The sequence below is a fragment of the Leptopilina boulardi genome, unplaced genomic scaffold, assembly GCF_019393585.1.
Source record: "Leptopilina boulardi isolate dan_hultmark-lab unplaced genomic scaffold, ZJU_Lbou_2.1 LbouV2_341, whole genome shotgun sequence".
In the NCBI taxonomy this organism is placed as follows: Eukaryota; Metazoa; Arthropoda; class Insecta; order Hymenoptera; family Figitidae; genus Leptopilina; species Leptopilina boulardi.
The window spans coordinates 2,390,018-2,403,810 of NW_026137909.1; the positions used below are offsets into that span (position 1 = coordinate 2,390,018).

Below are 13,793 nucleotides of genomic sequence, written 5' to 3' on the forward strand. Positions count from 1 at the left end.
ATTTGTTAAAATATATTATTTCTATATTTTGTAAATAAAGTTATTTATTAAAATAATTTTTTTATTTATAAAATTGAAATAGATTAAAAAATTAATGTTTTAAATTAAAAATTTTTTATTTGAATTAATATATGTAATTAACTATTATGAAAATTAATTAGTCGTTAAAATTTTTTTTTTTTTAATAATAACTAATCTTTTTTTACCTATAAACAAATTTAATTTTATTTTGAACAAAATTATATTTTTAATGATAAAAACTTTGTTATTTTACATAGAGACGAATAATATTATACTTTTTTTATTTGTGAGTGAGAAGTGACCAAAACCAAATAATTGTAAATCATCGTAAAAATATTTTAAAAGGGATAGAAACAAAACAATACATTTTAAAATTATACAACACAAGAATACTCGCAAATCGCATATACGCGTATGAAACAAATTATAAGCATTAAAAATTATTGTAGGATAAAAGAATGCGTTTAAATATAAAAGAAATTCACAAATAAAAAAATATCGTTTAAGAGTGTCGAACGGTCTCTGAAATTCTTTGGCATTCAATAATCGCCCTATAAAAACGGCACTGAACGTGAAAATGATAAACATTGAGTTTAAAATACTTTTTTCTCAAAACGCGGACACTTTTTTCAAAATCGGAAAAAATACCAAGGATCCTTATCTTATAAATTTCTTAAATCCGAAAGATTGTGCAAATCTATACAAAAATGCGATTGTAAAACGAAAAGTACGAAAGTAATATAATGACAGCTGCGACATTGTGCTCCCTGCATGCTTCTGCCACCTAACGGCTGCAGGACGTAATAAACCTAAAATTATATTACTTTCGTACTTTTCGTTTTACAATCGCATTTGCGAGTATTCTTGTGTTGTATAATTTTAAAATGTATTGTTTTGTTTCTATCCCTTTTAAAATATTTTTACGATGATTTACAATTATTTGGTTTTGGTCACTTCTCACTCACAAATAAAAAAAGTATAATATTATTCGTCTCTATGTAAAATAACAAAGTTTTTATCATTAAAAATATAATTTTGTTCAAAATAAAATTAAATTTGTTTATAGGTAAAAAAAGATTAGTTATTATTAAAAAAAAAAAAATTTTAACGACTAATTAATTTTCATAATAGTTAATTACATATATTAATTCAAATAAAAAATTTTTAATTTAAAACATTAATTTTTTAATCTATTTCAATTTTATAAATAAAAAAATTATTTTAATAAATAACTTTATTTACAAAATATAGAAATAATATATTTTAACAAATTTTTATTTTTCAATGCATAAAACATATTCTTTGCAGTACATTTTTATTTTTATGAAAAAATTTAATTATTAATAATTAATAAAAAATAATAATTTTTTGTAATTAAAAAATAAAATTACAATATTTCATTATTTCACAGATTTAAATGCTAAAAATGAAAAAATTTTCATGTCTATATGTCAATTTTTATAATAAACATTAATTATTTAATATCGGTATTTAATTATTTAAAATACTATACTTGATTTAAAATAAAAAAACTACATTAAATTATGTATATGTGACGTTCCATGAGGAAAGGGACCTTAGCTGCAAAAAAATGAAAATTGAGTTTTTGATATCAGTCGATAGATCTTGAGTTGCTCTTTCAGATACAAAAGTTAAAAATTGTACTTTTCTATTTAGTTTTTTTGTTATAAAGCATTAATCATGACCATGTTAATCGCGTTCCAGCACGGACTACAGAAACCATCCCCACCACTTCTACACTAGTATACTTGTCGTAAGCGTGAGCTGTAGGAACGATATTGGCGATTCAAACAGCTACACTAGCGCCACAGTTGAACTAATTTAGGCGTGACTCGCTCTGTAGCACTCCATGTGTTTTAAATTATTTTTTTTTATTTAACGCTTAAAAATAATTTTACAAACGCAATAAAAATATCAGAATAATTAAATAATTTGAAATAAACTGTCAAAACAGAGACTGCTTTAGAGCGAGTCACGCCTAAATTAGTTCAACTGTGGCGCTAGTGTAGCTGTTTGAATCGCCAATAGTAGTAAGGTGGTGGGGCTGATTTTCGATGGAGGGTCTCAACCAATCAGGGACGCTCTACTTTAAATACCTTTTCTGGAAAATGCGTCTATTGCAGCTAAGGTCCCTTTCCTCATGGAACGTCACATATATTCATTCGAATTTAATTTGACCATTTGAATTTGCCGCTCTTCCTAGTAACTTTCTGTCGGTAAGTTTCTGTCGAATACTTTTTGTCAGTAATGATGCATTTTCTCAATCCAGTGGTAACAACTCTCGCAGGTCTCGTGCCTGTCACATTTACCTTTTTAACTTTTAGATAAAATTTCGTCGCTCCTCCTCGTAATCGGCATTATTACACTTCAAAACAATCGGCTTTTTCATTGACAATGTCAAATCGCGTTAATACACATCAATTCAAACAATCCAGGTGAACCGGATTCACGGTAAGAAAAAAGTATACACCGTAACGTCTCTATACCGTCATTACATGCCGAACGGTATAGCCACTAAGCTATGAGTCTATACTTTTTCCTTACTGTCTATACTTTTTTTTTTACTGGGAATTTACAGATTTTTTATCTGATAATAAATGCGATTCTAAAATTTCCGGGGGTTTATTAAGGGGGGGTAAGGTTTGTTTCGCCTAAAAAAGACCTGTTTTCATGAATTTTTTTTTAGAAAAAATTATTAATGTATTTTTAATTTATATATTATTATATAATAGTACATCATTTGAAGAACGTTTTAAAAAATTTTTGTCAAAAAATATAGAGAAATGACTGATTTATTGTAGATCTCTGCAGGTGCCTCGAAAAAAAAAGTTATTGTGCGGTGACCAGCCTACAGAAAAAACTACTGAACCGATCGTTTTGAAATTTGGTACACTTATTATACACATAAATAGCTCTCTAGTAACGTCGAGTTTTTTAAAATTTTTTACTTACAAACAATTTTACAATAACAAATAGATCGATTTTTTCGTCAAAAATCGTCATTTTGGCTTCAAACTGGTGCTAAAAATTGAAAAATTGGAAAATTAAAAAAAAACTCGACGTTACTAGAGAGCTATTTATGTATATAATAAGTGTACCAAATTTCAAAACGATCGGTTCAGTAGTTTTTTCTGTAGGCTGGTCACCGCACAATAACTTTTTTTTCGAGGCGCCTGCAGAGATCTACAATAAATCAGTCATTTCTCTATATTTTTTGACAAAAATTTTTTAAAACGTTCTTCAAATGATGTACTATTATATAATAATATGTGACGCGACGCGAAGAAAGGTACCTAAGAAGCCAAACGGCAATTTTACAGGAGAGGGAAAAGAACAAGCGAGAACGCGGCGCAGAATTTCCGATATCTCTTACTCTCTCTCGTTTCCCACTACTAATTCGAGTTAGCGTCTGTGTATTCGGCCGTCTTCGCCAAGTAAAGAGAGATGCACTAAATGTATTCTCTATTCTTTCTACTATAAAATTGTCAGGCGCTGCGTTACGAAAATCCGACTTGGACTACGTTGTTTCAATATTGTTATTATTAGCAATATAATTATTATTTTGTACAAATTATTAATCTATTCAAATTTGAAAACAAAATTTTTAAACTTTTCAAGATTTATTTGAAATTAAAAATGGTAACGAATGATTAACAGTAACAAATCCAAACCATAATGGGTAAAAAAAATTTAATTTTAATTTTATTACTTTTAATTAAACTGTTATTACAGCTAAATTAAAAGAATCCTTAGTTTCTTCAAACTAAATTTGATAAAAAATTTTAAATGCAAAATTATTAAATATTTTACAGAACATTATAAAAGATTTCAAATTTCAGAACTTCATTTTTGAATTTTGAAGTAACCTTATTACATTATCAGAAGTACAAGATTCACAAGTTGGTCAATCGATACGTTTTTAATTATAATTTAAATTGATTATGCTAATTTTGCTATTACTTTTGGGTTTAAAAATCAATAATTTGTTAATTTTAGTCTCACTACTTAATTCAACTGTCTGTCATTATTTGGAGAACCCAATTTATCCAAAGAAATTATTGGCACATGTCTAGATATGTTTTTTTATAATTAATCAAAATATTCAATCTTCATGGAAATTGTAGCTATAGTCTGCTGGGTTCAAAAAATCAAAAATCCGGAAATTTTGGCCAGATCACTCGAGTCAACTGTCAGTCATTATTTTTAGAATGTACTTTATCGAAAAAAATTATTGCCAAAGGTCCAGAAATTTTTTTAAAAAAATTAAACGATAAATTGAATCTTCCTGTAACTTGGAGCTATTCCTGTTGGGTTTAAAAATTCAAAAGTCCGTGAATTTTTGTCTAACCACTTGGATCAACTGACTGTCAGCATTGTGGGAACGTATTTTAGCTAAAAAATAATTGACACATGTCCAGAAATTTTTTTTAAATTAAACAGTAAATTCAATCCTTATGTAAATAACGATTTTGGTTTCTTAGTTTAAAAAATCAAAAACCGGTAAATTTTGGTCCGATCACTTGGGTCAACTGTCAGTATTCATTTTTAGAACCTATTTTAGCCAAAGAAATCTCTGGGACATGTCTAGAAATTTTTTTTAAAAAATTAGTCAATAATTTAATCTTCATGGAAATTGTAGATAGTTTGCTGGCTTAAAATCATTGAAATTAAATTCAAAATCAGTTCAATTATGATCCGAATACTTTCGTCAACTGTCAGTCATCATTTTTAGAACCTATTTTAGCCAAAAAAAATCATTAGCAGATGTCCAGAAATTTTTTAAAAAATTTATTCAAAAAATTCAATCTTCCTGTAACTTGGAGCTATTACTGATGGATTTAAAAAATCAAAATTTGGTTAATTTTGGTCCGACCACTTGGTTCAATTATCTGTCATCATTTGGGGATCGTATTTTAGTGAAAAAAATCATTGACAGATGTCCAGAAATTTTTTTAAAAAATTTATTTAGAAAATTCGTACTTGCTGTAACTTGGAGCTATTATTGTTGGGTTTAAAAAATCAAAATTCCGTAAATTTTTGTCTGACCTCTTGGATCAACTGTCTGTCATTATTTGGGAAACGTAATATGGCGAAATAAATCATTGAAAAGTTATGGGCATAAAACGATTTTTTTGAATTCTTAAAATGTTAATAACTTTGGACAAAATTGCAATAAAGTGTTCGCTAACAGCTCAAAAAATTTGTCTTGAAAAGCTCTACAAATTTAAAGAAAAATATCCATAGGTGTCACTTCATTTTTCCAAAGTTATGAGCAAAAAATAATTTTTAAAAAATTTTAAAATGCAAAAAAAATTAATTAATCTTGATTAATTTGGTTTTTTTGTCCAACGTTAAGATCTACAATTTGAAAAAAAATTCATCCCTTTAGCTCTTATTGTATTTCAAATATTTATGAAAACGTGATGTTTATAAACACACACACGCATACACGGAACGACATTTTTTAAAAATGTCATTTTTGGATTCCTGAGGTCGAAAAACATAAAGATCCATCAAAAATTCGAAGTCGAAAAATTTTCAATGTATTTCAAAGCTTCATAATTATATTTTTAAAAATATTTTAAAGTGTACAAAGCACATAAGAGTAAAAATATTTCAATACATATAAAAAATTGTATAAATTGCAGTATTTTTTGTAATACTTTATTTATATTTTTAACGTAGATAAAAATTGAAACATTTTAATGTTAGATAGTTTGATAGTATATTTTATTGACACTATGTAAATTAAGAATGAAATGAAAAAAATGTACTTAAATTTTTTATACTTTTTATATAATATTAATTTCTCATAATTAAGAAAATAAACAGAAGCAAAAGCAAAATATTATTTATTATAATGATGAAAGGAATTTATCAATAATAATTATTTTGATTATAATATTATTTTAATAATAATAATATTGGACTCAAGATGCAATCGGAAACAAAAGTATGCTTTTAAAATCTAACAAAAACATAATTGAAATCAAATTTTAATAACTTTTTAAAGAACTTCGTGTTCTGTCTAAAACTTTTGACGACACTCAGGAATAACATATAATTTTTTAAATGTTTTTATATTCCGTACGTAAGTAAAAATTATTCTAATTTTAATAATCACATTTTTTAAATTAAACACAAAATAACAATTTAAGTTATCTTTGGAAACGCTATTAATAACAAAACTTATAATTATATGATGAATATCACAATAGGTAAACAATGACCAAAATTTTATTTTAGGTCTAATTATAATTTTTTTGTTTTTTCTTTTTTGGGAATTTCGGACACGGGGCAACTGCATTTTTTTTTTTTCATCTGTACAAAATTGACGTATTTCGTCAAACAAGTACCATTGGCGTTCATTCGTAAGGCCATTAGAACGAATGTTTTTCACCTCTTTTGCGTTTGTGTTCAATTCAATTTCGGGATGAACTATTTCTTCTGTCGAATCAACGAATTCTTTCGCTCGTATTTCACCACTGGATAAAAAGACAAAATGGTGATACTTCGTAATGTTTGGGATGGAATGAAAATTCTGTTTTAAGAAATCGTCCCATTTTTTCCACTGTACATTTTGAATGCTTGTTGAAGGGTCGACTATCGGAAGAGCAACATTATATCCATGAGGCGATGAAGTATTCACAACTCCTATCATATCCTCAAGGCAGTCAACATTAGCTCGTGCATATTTTGATTTTACAATTCCAAAATTCCTATCGGGGCTGAATTTTGTGTGTCCCGTCAGCAGGAAATGAAGGGAAATTTTTTTATTTCTTCCCGTTATCACACGCCACAAAAGGTAATGCATCATGGCGTTATTTTTGTTTTGACCGACACAGTTATCCGAGAATAAAGTAACCTCTTCGGCATGATGATCATTTAAATAATAATCGATCATGCTAATCACAGAATTAGCACCTTTTCCGGAATTATCTGCTTCGTCGATCAAAAAATTAGTTTGTACACCTGTGCTTTCGTCGTGAACTCCAAAAATTCCACATTTTCTAGGTACTTTAAAGTACAATTTTCCGACTTGCTGAGGACTTGAAGGGTATGACACGTTTTGTGCGTAATCGAACGAAAGAACCAGAAGGGACGATTGATGTTGCGGGTCTTGATCAAACTGTTTAATGTTGTCTCTGTGAATATTATAAAATTCTCTCTGATTTTTTGCCTTCTGCAAATGCTCCATTGCAATAGCCATTATTTTAGCTTTTTCCTCATCTGGCAAGTTAGCACATCTTGAGATTTCTAAACTATTTTCTCGGCATTTGTCGCACAGATCATCCGCAGGTTTCATCGTTGTGATATAGGGACAATAAATAGACCAAGTTTTTTTAAAAGAAGTGAGTGACATTACTCTTACATCACTATCGTTCGCAGTATCTTCTTGATACCGTTTGTATATAGAACTTTTCGTCTCACTAGAAGGGAGTTTCATCACATTGAAATCTCGAAATTTAGGCATTCGACCTGGCAGCGGTATAGCAGTTTTTTCTGCCACGGCCTCAATATACTGTACAGCTCTATTAATGTCATCAATTGATAAAATACTGGATCTCGATGGTACTTTTCCAGATAATTTATGAACCCGAGGGTTAATTCCATTCAAATCAAAATGAGTTAGTAAATTTCTGTACCTCCTTATGCCGACATCGAATAAAAAAAGGTACATTTTCCGACAAATGGGAATACCTGCTATATAATAATTTATATTTTGACGATCGCTTTCACCTTCTTTTTTGAATTGTGACTTATGTTTGACGGTATATTTGCCATAATTCTCTCTAAATTGTGCAATTCGACGGTGTGCTTGCAAATGAGACAAAATAATTAAATCTTGTTCAGTTTTTTCCATTTCGAGAAAATTTAATCTATAAAAAGAAATAAACAATTTAAAAATGATTTATGTAAAAATGTGAGAAATAATTAGGTTCTATGATGTTATAATTATTTTTTAATAATAGTTAAAAAGTTAAAAGATAATACATTACCGACTATTCACAGCAAAGTCTTTCGGAATTATTTTGTTACAACAATTTTGGCAGCAATCTTTGGCTGCTTCACCATAAAAATGTTCTATTTTCTCCAAATCTTTTAAGTCCTCTAAACTGTATTCAATGTCGTCATCATGAATGTCCTAAGTACATATCAATTTATTACTACAATAAAATAAAAAGATAAAATTAAATTATGAAGTCCAAAAAGGAATTAATATACAGAAAAGTAAAAACAATAACAGATTTTTTTCGTTACAAAATAAAAAAATTAAATTAAATTATTAAGCCTAAAAAGAAATTAAAATAAAGAAAACTAAAAACAATAACATATAATTTTTTGCGTAACAAAACAAAAAGATAAAATTGAATAATTAAATTTAAAATCAAATAATTAAGTTTAAAAATAAATTACGATACAGCAGATTTAAAACAATAACAGACAAATAAACTTTCACTAAAAAATGAAGTGCAATCAATTAGAAAATAATCATAATAATATAAAGTAATTTTCATGGAACTTTACTTATAAGTCGTTGTTTTCCCAGGACGGAAAGTAATATACTTTCTTTACTGTAACATTAAAAAACTGAAAACATGTATTAATGTATTATTGTTTTATTTGTATGCACTTAATATTTACCTTAGAAGTGTCTTCGTTTTTGTCTTCTGAAACATCGTCATTATTCAATCTGTAATTGCAATCAACAATGTCCGCATATTCTTGATCGAGATTCATAATCGTTGGAAATTAATCATTGACAGGTCATTAAAATAATACACGATGTTGGAACATGAAATAGTGCACTACTGAACTCGAAATAAGCTGCTTAATATTTTTTCATTTAACCAATCATTTTATTCATTTGCAACACTATAATAATATTTTGAAAAAGTAAATTATACTCCATGTATTAGTGCAAGTTGTTGCCGGTAACTCGAACACGTGTTTTTGTAGTGAGATAGAACGGAGTAGTCAGTGTATCTCTCTCTAATTCCCGAATGCCGACCCGAACTTCAAGTGGCGCATGGTTACAGTGAGAGGGGAGCGTAGATATGTGTGCGTGAGGAAAAAGAGAATCAACTCTTAGCACGAATTGTTCATCTTTAAATCGTTATTACAAGAAAAGTATTAGATAAAAATTAATTTTGACTTCAGATAATTGAAAAGCAATCTTTAGTTTATCGAAAACAATCATAATCCGAAAATCGATTTTTGCCTTCTTAGGTACCTTTCTTTGCGTCGCGTCACATATATAAATTAAAAATACATTAATAATTTTTTCTAAAAAAATTCATGAAAACAGGTCTTTTTTAGGCGAAACAAACCTTACCCCCCCCTTAACGCTTTTGTTCGGTCCATAATTAAATGCACGCAATTTTTCATTCAAATCTTCTAATGAAAAATACTTTCGAACATAAATAAAATAATATATTAAAAGAGCTACTTGGGGGGAGGGTTTCAATGTACTGTAACGCGGCATTTTATTGCCTGCGTTCCATATAAAGAAAACTAATTTATTTATCGTCAATTTAACGCCAGAGCGGGAATCATACCTTATTTCACTTCAATTCTATCACTTTTATTTTACATTTATTTCAATAAATTCAATAATTTTGTCAATGAGCGAACCGTCAGATTATTGTTCACCGATCATATAAAAATTAAGAATAAAACTAACACTTTTCTTTCTCTTACTTTACATAAAAATAACACTCGGGGTTAAGTTCCCCAATTCCACAATTGTCGGGTTGATCATCGACTTGAATATCCTTGAGGGAGGACATCAAGGGAGGTGCTTTCTGGCATGTATAATTGGATGTGAGTCCCAATTATTCTTCATTGCCAGGAAAACGAAGATCCACTTTCAATAACAGAGACCTGTCAAAACACTGGTCATCGCCATCTTCCAGACACATGTTATTGTGCAGCGCCCCTATCGGTCATTTATCGAACTTTCTTTCGACCGTCGATAATTAATGAAATTACCATCTGACGCGCATCGATTACCAATTGTGGATCTTTTGTAACTCGGGCGAGACTCACCATGTAGACGAAGCGCGACGAACGGACGCGTTGACGCGGACGAACAGCCATTTTTGATCATTCTCGTTTTGGCGTTTGACAGGAGTGTCTTTGTAAATTTTGCGTGTAAGATTAAATTGTGTTTTATAAAAATAAAATGAGACGAGGACTTCTACGTGGACGACGGCGTATATCTGGTGAGTCTCTCATCATTTAAAGTGTCTCAAAGTGAACTTTCAGCGGAGTTGATCGCCAAAAATATAAATAATAAAACTCTGTTCTACGAAAACTTGTGGTTTTCACAGGTCCCTTCAGGACCTGTTTCAAAATATCAACTAAAACTTGTGGTTTTCACAGGTCCCTTCTGGACCTGTTTCATATTATAATTAAAGTGTGGTTTAAAAATTATATTGGTGATTTTCCTTACCCACCCGCTCTCCTTGTTTACAGCTGGGCTAGCATATTAAATTTATTGAATAAATGGTTTGGTTATTTTTCACAAAATAACCTGGCGTCTCGGGCATTAAATTAAAATAAACCAAATATAACGGGTATTTTGCTCAAATCCACATTATAAATTAATTAATTAACATTGACAATTGCAGTAAATTCAATTAAATAAATAAATCAATTAAAATACACGTTATAGTACATAATATATATGTATATATATGTATGTTAGATTCCCGACAATTTGGAGAACGCAATGGAGCTGGAGAGGGCGAAAAATTTAAAATTGAGTGTCAAGGGGTCCAGTCCATTTTGGAAGCGTTTCCAGTCCTATTGCCATATGGAAGTACCATTTTTTTCGAGATTTCCAGGAGACAAGAGGATATGTAGCAAATGTGCTTTTATAATCAACAACCACCTAAATTATTTAAATAAAAGGGAACAAAGTGGATCAGGGGGGGGGCAGAATTGGGACCATTTGTTGTTCCGCCAAATCCATACAAATTATGGTATTGGCACAAAATGGCCCCAAATGAAGTTATTTTCAATAACCCCAGACATATTACTTGTTTCAATTGCGCAAATCCTATAGAAACGCAACAAGGGGATGCAGAAAATTGCATTAGATGCAGAGAAATTTTTGTTAAAAATTGGACATCTTTTCAGTGTCCAATGACACACGTATCGTATGTTCAATTTGAATAATAATTCAATTTCAATAATTTTAAAAAAGGAGAGAAAAATATATATACATATATCTTGGATAAATGAATATGTTTTAATTTCCCTTTAGCATTTTTAATTAAAAAAAAAAGCACAAAAAAAAGGGGGAAAATAATAGTATATTTTTGATTAATATATGTATTTTTTTTTACTTACCATTAATTCAAAGAAAAAGGGGAAGAAAAATTCGATGAATTGGAATTGAAAGATGAAATACGGAAAATTCCTTTTTCAGCCTCACTATTTTCCGATTAATTAGATTTTTCGTTTTTTTTACATCCTTGAAACCAATTTAAAATTGAAATCTGAAAAGAAAACAATAAATAATTAAATTAATAACTTTTCAATTGAATAACATTTTAAAAAAAAAATATTTTTCTTACCTTTTATAGGGTTCCTATTAATTAAATTTTCCAATCCGGTAATTTCTTCAATAACTCCACAAGAAACGAATGACCTTCATTTCCGTAAACAAGCTAAAAAAAGGATGCGGAAAAATCATTTGTTCAATGATTCATTATCAATAATAAAAAAAAGGGGGTACAACATAGTTAAATTTCAATCGAAAAAAAAAATTAATTTTAAATAAAAGAAGTATTATTAATAAATAAATTAATATAAAAAAAAAAAACAATTTTAATAATAAATAATAAGGAATACTTTCCTATAATTCCGCAAATCTCCAATATTTAAATCCCTGAATTGAATGGGAACGTTGAAATTTGAAATTAAAAAGAAAATTTTAATTAAATTTAACCGATATTTAAATTTTGCCACGAATTTCAGGTTAGGAAACATTCAAAAAAAAGGGAATTTCTAGCAGAAGACTAAATAAATATTTTAAAAAAGGAATTTTTTTTGAATATTATAAAACAATATATAAAAAAAAGAGGAGGGAATAAATAAATAAAAAATAAAACTTTTAATAATAAAGGGAGAGAAAATTAACAAATATTATTATAGTAAATTTTAAATTAAAAAACCTAACCACAAAATAATATAATGAGAGAAATAAATAATAATAAACACTTACCCAAAGAAATAATCACCAGAATCCATATATTTAATTAAAAACAATAATGTGGCACTAAATCTGACAACTGTTATGTCAGAAAAACACAATAAATAAAAAAAAATACAAAGGTAAACACTGTCCATTAACACATGTGTATACTTTTGACAGATCAAACATTGAACATATGATCTAGAAGGGCAACTTCATAAACGAAAATTTGTGTATAGATGGAGTTGAAATCACATCCATAATTATTGGCGCTATTTTTAAATTTAAAGAAAATAGGAATTAAGAATCAATTGTCAGGAAATAATAATAAAATTACTAAATGAAAAATTCGATCATATGATCAAATTTTTTTGTAAGGGGAGAAGTGTAACAGTGACGGATCATTGACGTTCAGGCCCGAGGTTTTTGACTAAGTCGACCCGATCACTGTTACTCAGTGCTGTAATAAATAATGAGTTTGCGCTTTAAATAATAAATTTAAATTTGATTTATTGCAAGAAGTTGTTAGAGAATTGATCGACTATTTGAATAATGAAAAGAATGGAAGAATAAATGCAAATTGATTAAAAAATAAAATTAGAGAAACAATTATTTGATTGTTTTGATATGAAGATTTTATTTTTGAATCAAAACAAATATACAATTAATTAAAGTTAGTAATTACGTAATATAGAAAAGTACTCCAAAAAGGGTTTTTCTGCAGTTTCCCCTTTTGCTAGAAAATTGTTATAGGTGAATACGAGTACTAATAATTATTGCTGCAGAGAATTGAGTCTTGATTGAAAGTTAATTAATTAAAAATAAAAGCGGTAAATTTGAACTTAAATTTAAGTTCTTTGAAAATTAAGAAAAATTAATATAAATAATTAAAATCTACATAAATATATATATGTATTCGAATAAACGCAACAATTTTAATTTGTAAACCTGGAAAATTTTGAGAAAAGAAAATAAAATACTAAATTAAAGAAATCAATACATAAAAGGGAAAAGAGAGTAAACAAGTTAAAATTGATGCGTAAGTTAAATCGTTAAATGACGGTTATCTAAGTAAAAAAATGAAGTAAAACTAATTTTAGATCATAAATTTAGCAAAACACGCAATTTTAAATGCGTATTTTGAGCAGGTGTTCCACATAAAAAATTATGACAGTTATGAACGGTTGCAACGGTCTTAAAAAAAGGGACTAATCAATTAGCGAGGGCGGAATTGAATAACTTGAAAATAGGAATATGATTGGGAAAATTTCTTATGGAAAGGGAAAAGGAACTAAAATTAAGAGTGGAAAATTGACTATAAAAACATAATTTTATAAGGAAGGACCGCAGATTTTGGCGAGCAAATTAACGTGAATTTCGCGAAATAATAAACTCGTAAAGTTCAAATTAAAACTTAATTTATAATTAATATTTGTCAAAAAGGGATTATAAATTAAGAATATTTAAGCTAAGTTTAAATAAAGCGTATTTAAACAAGACTCAATTCAATTCAATTGAATAAATTTTTGATTTTCTAATTAAAAAC

At 28.2% G+C, this 13,793-nt stretch overlaps 1 long non-coding RNA gene across 1 annotated transcript; it reads right to left on the minus strand.

Annotated features, from left to right (window-relative positions):
* Nucleotides 1-11,425: 11,425 nt before the first annotated feature.
* Nucleotides 11,426-12,415, minus strand: LOC127285811 (uncharacterized). Its single transcript, XR_007843635.1, has 3 exons — nucleotides 12,278-12,415; nucleotides 11,628-11,720; nucleotides 11,426-11,549 (listed from the first exon to the last, which is right to left on the minus strand). It is a non-coding gene; the product is annotated as an uncharacterized LOC127285811 (long non-coding RNA).
* Nucleotides 12,416-13,793: the final 1,378 nt, after the last annotated feature.